Below are 7,491 nucleotides of genomic sequence, written 5' to 3'. Positions count from 1 at the left end.
TAACCCCTGTCACACCAATCACCTTAACACTGCCAGTCCTTCATTCCCTCTTTGTTGTGTTAAGGACTGGAGAAGTTGGACCTGTGTCTGACCAGGACATGTGCAAACCAAATGCTGGGGACTGGAACACACACCTGGCACTCCTGCAGCTCTTACCATTACATTCCCGAGAAAACAGCCAATTGGACCATCACTGCTCATTTCTTAATCCCAATCCCACACTGCTTTGGCACTTGGAGCACCACTTTTAGAACACAATTACAGTCCATTAGAGAGCTCCATGTCTAGCAGGGACAGCTACCCCTGGGATACTCTCAGCAATGCCTGAATCCATTGCAGGGACCTTGCTTTGAGCTCCCCAGGGCCGGGCACCCCGAGGATCTCCCCGAATAATCCTTTCGGTGCGCGCTGGAGTCCTCGGGGTGCCCCAACCCGGGGGGTACCAACAGCACTGTCCCTCCAGGGGGGCCCAATTTGGTCCTAAAATGCAGGGGGATCTTGCCTGTGTCCCAGACTGGTCCGGGGATCTGAGGCCCTTCCCGAGAAAATCTCGGTGCCGGCGTGAAGGGCCAGAGATCCCTTGGAGCCACGGGAGAGCAGGCACAGAGTCCCTCCTGGGGGGGCAATTCTGCTGCCTGAACTCAGCTCTTCAAAGAAGCCTCTAAGACTCAGCTGGTGAGTTTTAGAAGCCAGGCATTCCTACCCACTTTGAGATATTTTAAGAGCTTACTGAGTGAAAAAACATCAAGGTTTTTCAGGGACATCTGACCTCCCACAGACAGCTCCTTTCTCCTTTCAGTACAAAATTATTTTCATGGAATCATTTAATAGGGAGTGCCCAGGAACCCCAGACTGTGCTTTCCAGAACAGAAAATAAACAGAGGGAAGGAGCTTTGCACGAGTGTAACATACTCCAGAACACACCTGACTTTTGTTTTACTCTTTATGTTCAAATATAGCAGAAGATGAAAACTCCAGCAGGAGAGCTGGCACATTACCCATGGTACCCTCAAAGCCCCTCTCATGAGGGCTGTAGGAAAACTGCAGTTGTGCGAGTCCCTTTTGCCTGCAGATGGCTGGGGATCCTCTCCATCCACCTTGTGCTCTCCCAACAGCAGAAAGGGGAACCTCAGGGACACGGTGGCACTCGACATCCTGCTGAGAGAACAAGGAAACCTTTAGCATAAAGGTGAGTTGGAATCTAAAACTTCCTTTCCTGGGAAAGGAAGCTTGTGAAGCTTTGTGAAGCCTGCAACCAAGAGGGGGAAAATTTGCATCTCCTTTGGTGCAGGTGTCAACAGAGGCCAACAGAGCTTCCACCTTTTTCAGACAACCAGCCCCGCAGCCCTGCCACGGCTCCCCCGGGGTCACCCGGCAGGGAAGGGGCTTACCCGGCCCCCGCTGCCCAGCACAAGGCGCCCCTAAACGCCCCCCGGCTCCCCCGGTCCATAACCCAGCGGCCAAGGCGCTCTCCCCTCCGCAGCCCGGGCAGCAGCGGGGCACCACCCTCAGCCCTCACACACAACCGACCGCACCCGCCCCGCCGGCCCTTTATACCGCGGGCCGCCAGCGCTGCCCAATCAGCGCTCGAGCGCCGCCGCCCAATCCCAGCCCGCCTGGCCCTGCGGCCCCGCCCCGCCCGCTCAGCTGAGGGAGATCGGGAACTGGGGACAGGAACCTGCTGCTGGGGGAGACAGCCTGGAGATGGAATTGCACACGGGCACCTGAAGCCCAGGCGATTTGCTTGCCTTGGCAAGGCCCTGTCACAGGAAATCTTGCTCCCTGTCACAGGAAATCTCTGTTTCCCTGCCCATCCCTGGAGACAGGTGGCCCCTAAAATCCCCGGCAATCAGGAAGCACAGGCTGGAGGAGCTGGCAGGACCCAGTGGCCGTGTGTGCTGTGTGACACCGTGTCCTGCAGCCCCACGGACCTGCACAGCAGGGACAGGTCCTGGCAGCGTTTCAGTGCTGAGGCCAAAGCTGGGGCTCAGGGACAGCTGGGGCATGTGGCAGCTCTGGGAATCTCTGCCATGGATGGCTGGGCATTCCAGGACTGCCTGCTGGGCAAAGGAGCTTCTCTGCAGACTGTGGAACCAACAGGTCTCATGGACTGTAAGAAGCCAGAACTGCTGCAGGACTGGAGAGGAATCTGGGTCAGAAGAGACAGTTCAAGGTCTCTAAGTCTGACCTCCTGCTCAGGCCACAGTCACCAATGGGATCGCACCGGGCTGCTCAGGGAGGGATCCAGTCATGGTTTGAAACATTCCACGGATGGGGATACCACAACCTCCCCAGGCAACCCGTTCCATGAGCGACTGTCCTGACAAAATACCTCCCCTCCTATGCGGTTGGCAGCAACAGCTGGGCTGGCAGGAGCAGAACCTCCCTGCTGGGCCATTCCCCAGCAGCCCAAGTGCCCTGCACAGGGCTTGGTGCGGAGGCCTGGGCGGCTCGTTCCTCCAGCTGGGCATTTTAGGAGCTGCCCTTGCCCCGTTACTGCCAAGTCCCTCTGGCAGTGGTGCAGCTCCTCAGCTGGAGTGCCTCTGAGGGACCCCCGGCCACGTTTCCCAGCAGCTGAAGGAAGGGAGGGTCACCCCCCAAAGCTGGGCTGCCTTTCTCTCGCTGCCTTTTCCCCACCTTTACACTGCAGTGACAAGAGCTGCACTTTCCCAGGGAACGGGGCAGTGACAGGGCAGAGCAGCAGGCAGGAACCCCCTTCTTTTCTGCAGGCCACTGACTAACTGTGTGTGAAGGGACAGCGACTCTGGTACCAACTCCACCTCCCACTTCTTGTCACAGATCGATCTGAGGCACTTGTCAGGTCAATACCTGCTCTTTTCAGGAGCACCAGGCTTGTGGTCAGTGTCCTCATTGTAGCCCACGAATCCCTCTAGGTGTTAAATCAGCCTCCCTGTCCTGATTCTTCTCATGAAGAATTAGCATTTAATGAGATCTACAAACTATCCTGAGAGGGTCTATGTTACAAGCTCAGTTTGGCAGTGTTGCTATCCTGGAAAGTGTGGAACAGTGACTGTCAGTTTTCCTTATGCTGCTCTTAAACACCATCCCTACATTCCCAGGAGAACTCTGGAGGGAGAGACAGAATGTTTAAAACATGAAACCCTGGCATTGCAATTGTTATTTCTAAGGATGTGTTTCTATCTGATACAGTTGTTGGGGTGATTACTCTGGAGAGTGTTTTGTACCTCAGGCAGTAAGTCTGATGTATCAGCCTCCTCGTGAGCAGGAACCAGCAGGTTCCCCAAAGGAATGTTATGGCAGAATCTGTCAAACACAGCACGGAGGTGAGCAGGAGTGGTGCTTGTGCACAGCTGAAGTGAAGCACCCTTGGATTCGAACTGCTCTGGGAGATCTTTGTTGAGATGGGTATTTCTGCACAGCTTCTTGTGCCATGTTGAATTTAGAGATGAGCTGATAAAGGCAGTGACACTGTTCTGTCATCACTGAGCTTTTGAGGATTTCAAACCCCTTCCTCTTAAGTCCAGGGGCTCGTTCCCGGGGGTCCGTGCTCGGGGGTTTGTTCCCGGGGCTCGTTCCCGGGCCCCGCCCGTGCCCGCTGCGGGTCCTGGCCGGTGCCGCCTCTCCCCCCGAGGTGGGATTGGGGCTGGGAACCCCCAGGGAACGGGACACGGTCCCGCTCGGGCCGGGGGAGCCGGGGCTGTGCCTTGGCACGGGAGAGCGGTGACCCCGGTGGGCACGGCCGGGACTGCAGCCCCGGGGCGCGACCCAAAAGCGGGGGATGGACCCCAAACCACGGCTGGGATGAGAGAGTGTGTCGTGGGTGGCCATAACCACTTGTCCCTCCCGCAGTCCTCGGCCCTGTCGGTCAAGTCCTGCAGTGCGGACTCGCCGTTCCCGGTAGCCGGAGAGGGCTCCCATCCCCGGGCAGCCCCAACGCCCCTAAATCCCGCAGCTCCTGCTCCCGATCCCGGGGTGCCGGGTCTCCTCGTCCCGCCCCTGCCGCAGGTATCTGGACGAGTACGGCAGCAGCTACAGCCAGGCGCCTCTGCCTGTGCTCCTGGGCTCCACCAGGACCTTCCTCTCCATGGTCTCCACCAGGACCTTCCTCTCCATGGTCTCCACCTGCTGCATCTCCCCTGCACCCACCGCCTGCTTCCTGAAGGAGGTGGCACCCCTGGCACCAGTGGGCTCATCTCCGTGCTGCTCCTTGGCAATCCAGGCGAACCAATGACGCCTGCTTCCAAATTGCCAGCCACTCCCCCATACCACCACAGTGATCCTCAGATCTCAATTCGGTCAGACAAGACTCGACACATAAGGAGCGAAAATGGACATGAACTCTCCCATAAATGCATAAAGCTACTTTATTTTCAGTATACATTTCATTTTGAAAAATATAAATGCTAAAGTATCTCATCATTTCATCTTTTGATTCCATAAAAGTCACAATAGAAAGCTTCATAAAACTGTAAAATACTATAATGTTATAAGGAATTTCATGGTTTATATTACTGGAAAAAAAAATCACTTTAATAATATTTGAAACGTTTTCTGCTTGGTCCTGCTGCATTGCCGGGTCTGGGGCCGAGAAGCTGAGTAGCCAAGATTTCGGGTAAATTCCACAGATGATGGTGTGGGATGCAGGAGGATGCGGATCACATCCCGTCTCCTTCACAGCAAAGATTACTCATAAAAAATAAAACCCATAAAACCAACATAACCCTAAAGCAGCCAGATGCTTCGGAGCAGAAGGTGTTAATGGAACCGATCCAGCCCTGTGCCACGTCCTGGAGATTGTGGTGTGGTGGGTTTGGTTTTTTGTAAAAATCACATTATATGTGGTACAATACATTTTTTACAGAAAGCCTGGCATCTAGAAATAAGAGGTAGAACTTTTAGATACTTCTGTATCTAAAACCCACAGAGCAATGCTCCGTGTTGCCCAAGGCCTCTCTATGCCACCAAAAGGAAAGGGACTTGGGTCCCAGCTCTTAAACCCGAAGGATAATTTAAGGATTTATCACCTAGGGGTTTAGGTCCTACTCCCAGGAATTACCAGTCTGGCAGCAGCACTAATTTATTGCTCTGATTTGTATTTCTCCCCTCCCAACTCACAACAAAACAGTATAGGACACCCTTAGTATATTAAAAAGTCAGCTCAAAGGCAAAAAAGCCAAGGTCAGCTGTGATTCCTCACTTAAAAGAGGAAAATGTAAAGTGGGAATGACTGAAAATAAAGATTACAATCAGCATTTATGGATATTAACATGAGAAATTAAAACCAAGAGAAGAGCACAAAAGCAAATCATCTAAGAAGGGAAATAAGTTAATGACCAACTGATCCCTGCCTGGGCAGCTTAATGACACAAATAATTAATTACTCTGTTAAGTGCTGATTTTTTTTGCAACTGCTTGGCACCTAAGGAAACAAACAGTGACAGGACAGCGCTGCAAATCCAGAACACCAGACTCAGAGGAAAAAAATAAATCCCACCATCAGCAGGTTAACACCAAGGGGGAGGGGAGGGGAGGGGAGGGGAGAAAAGCACTTAAGCTGGAGGCAGCAGAAGGAACAACATTGATTTTGTAACCAGCAAAGGAAAAAAAAACCAAAACAAAACAAAAAGCTCACAAAAGCAAAATCTGTCATAAAGCAGAGGCCTGGAAATTAAAAAAGAGAGGAAAAAGAATAGAACAAGAAAAAGTACTTCTCAAGTAAAAGGAAAGATTAAAAAATTAAAAAAAAATCACTCTAAATATATAGATATATATTTGTAGTGCAAGTCAGAGTCAAGCAGGCATGTGAGAGGTTAGTTCTACTCACTGTCAGCAGGTTTGCTATCACTTAGGAAAGGTTCCTGCTCCATGATGTCCATTGGTATTTTAATACTTGGGACTTTTTCTGAATAGGGGCAGTCAGACTGTGAAAGAAACGTGTAAAAGCTCTTAGAACATTCCCACTGCTCTCTCTCTTATCGTCTCCCACACATTAAAATTATCCTTCACATAGTTTCTGTAGGAACGGGGAAAAGAAAAGAAGGAAAAAGAGAAAAGCATTGTCCAGCTTAGTTTTGGTTGCCTGGTAGATTCCACTGGTTCCCCACTGCACCCCACTTCCCCTTGTCCTTCACACTCCAAAAGTAAAACAGACTGAAAGGATAATCTTGTGGAATTGTAAATTAACACAGATCTTCCCCTTTCCCACCCCACCAGCTTTTAAGACACCATCCCATTCTGCTTGGAGTCGGCTGCAGGAAATACAGACAGAAAACGGATCTGTGGGCAGACACAGCAGGGCACTGGCTGCTGGGAAAGCTCATCCAAACCCTTTATCCTACTGGCATTTCTGTAAAACCCCTTAGTTGTTCCCAGTTGCTCTATGAGGGCAGAGGTTCCGTATGCTGGGCTGGTTCAGCACCTCCTCTTTAATTGGGGTAAAGCCCAGCCTCAGTTACACCTCTAGTTCATCAATTCCAGGACCCTTGGAGGGATTCAGGATCCCTGGCCTGGCAGGACAAACAGCAACCAGGTCAGGAAGAGGCAAAGGGAAAAGCTGGAGGACCAGCAGGGCTTACACCCCACTGCCTTCTGTCACCCACCTGATTCTGCTTAGCAGACGGTCCTTGGAATTATTCTGCTTTTTTAAAAATAAAGGAAACTTCTCATAGCCAAGGAAAGGCTGATATTGCCTAACTTGGCAAAGGCAGGAAGGTGGGATTTGCAAGAAACATTGGGACAGCAGCCCTATGCCCCAGGACAGAAAGCCTGTGAGCTTTGGCTTTCAGGTGCAGTGTGTGGCACAGCCTGGGCACACTGTGGGCAGGCAGGGCTTTCTGTGCTGGCACCTTTTCCCTGCGAGGAATCCTCATTTGGATCGGGTTTTGGGAGGGCTGCTAAAATGGCGGGGCGGGGCTGACCAAAGGGGGGACAGCAGCCCTGTTTCCCGGGACAGAAAGCTTGTGAGGTTTGGCTTTCAGGTGCAGTGTGTGGCGCAGCCTGGGGTGTCCGTGGGCAGGCAGGGCTTTCTGTGCTGGCACCTTTTCCCTGCGAGGAATCCTCATTTGGATCGGGTTTGGATTGGGTGGCCGGCAATGGCGGGGCGGGGCTGACCAAAGGGGGGGACAGCAGCCCTGTTTCCCGGGACAGAAAGCTTGTGAGGTTTGGCTTTCAGGTGCAGTGTGTGGCGCAGCCTGGGCACTCTGTGGGGAGTAAGTGGTCTGTTTCCTGGTATTCGAGCAAGCCACATCAGCTCATCTGCACCTAAGGACCTTGTGAGGTAACCAGGAGACGAGTTGAGGTTCTTCCTCGGAGATTTTTACTTCATGGAGGAGCTCCTTTCAGTTCAGCCCAGGTGAACGGAGCTGCACTGCAAGCTCTAATCATCTCCTCATTGAATGCAGCTGAGGGCGTTTGTGGGGGATATAAACTGCGGGGAGAAACTGCTCCGAGCTCAGCCCGGCTGCCTTGAGAGGCATAATCAGCTGAGCGGGGGGTGGAGTCCAGGTGGTT

The sequence above is a fragment of the Pseudopipra pipra genome, unplaced genomic scaffold (assembly GCF_036250125.1).
Source record: "Pseudopipra pipra isolate bDixPip1 unplaced genomic scaffold, bDixPip1.hap1 HAP1_SCAFFOLD_243, whole genome shotgun sequence".
NCBI classification, from domain to species: domain Eukaryota; kingdom Metazoa; phylum Chordata; class Aves; order Passeriformes; family Pipridae; genus Pseudopipra; species Pseudopipra pipra.
Note: the sequence above shows the minus strand (reverse complement) of the source record.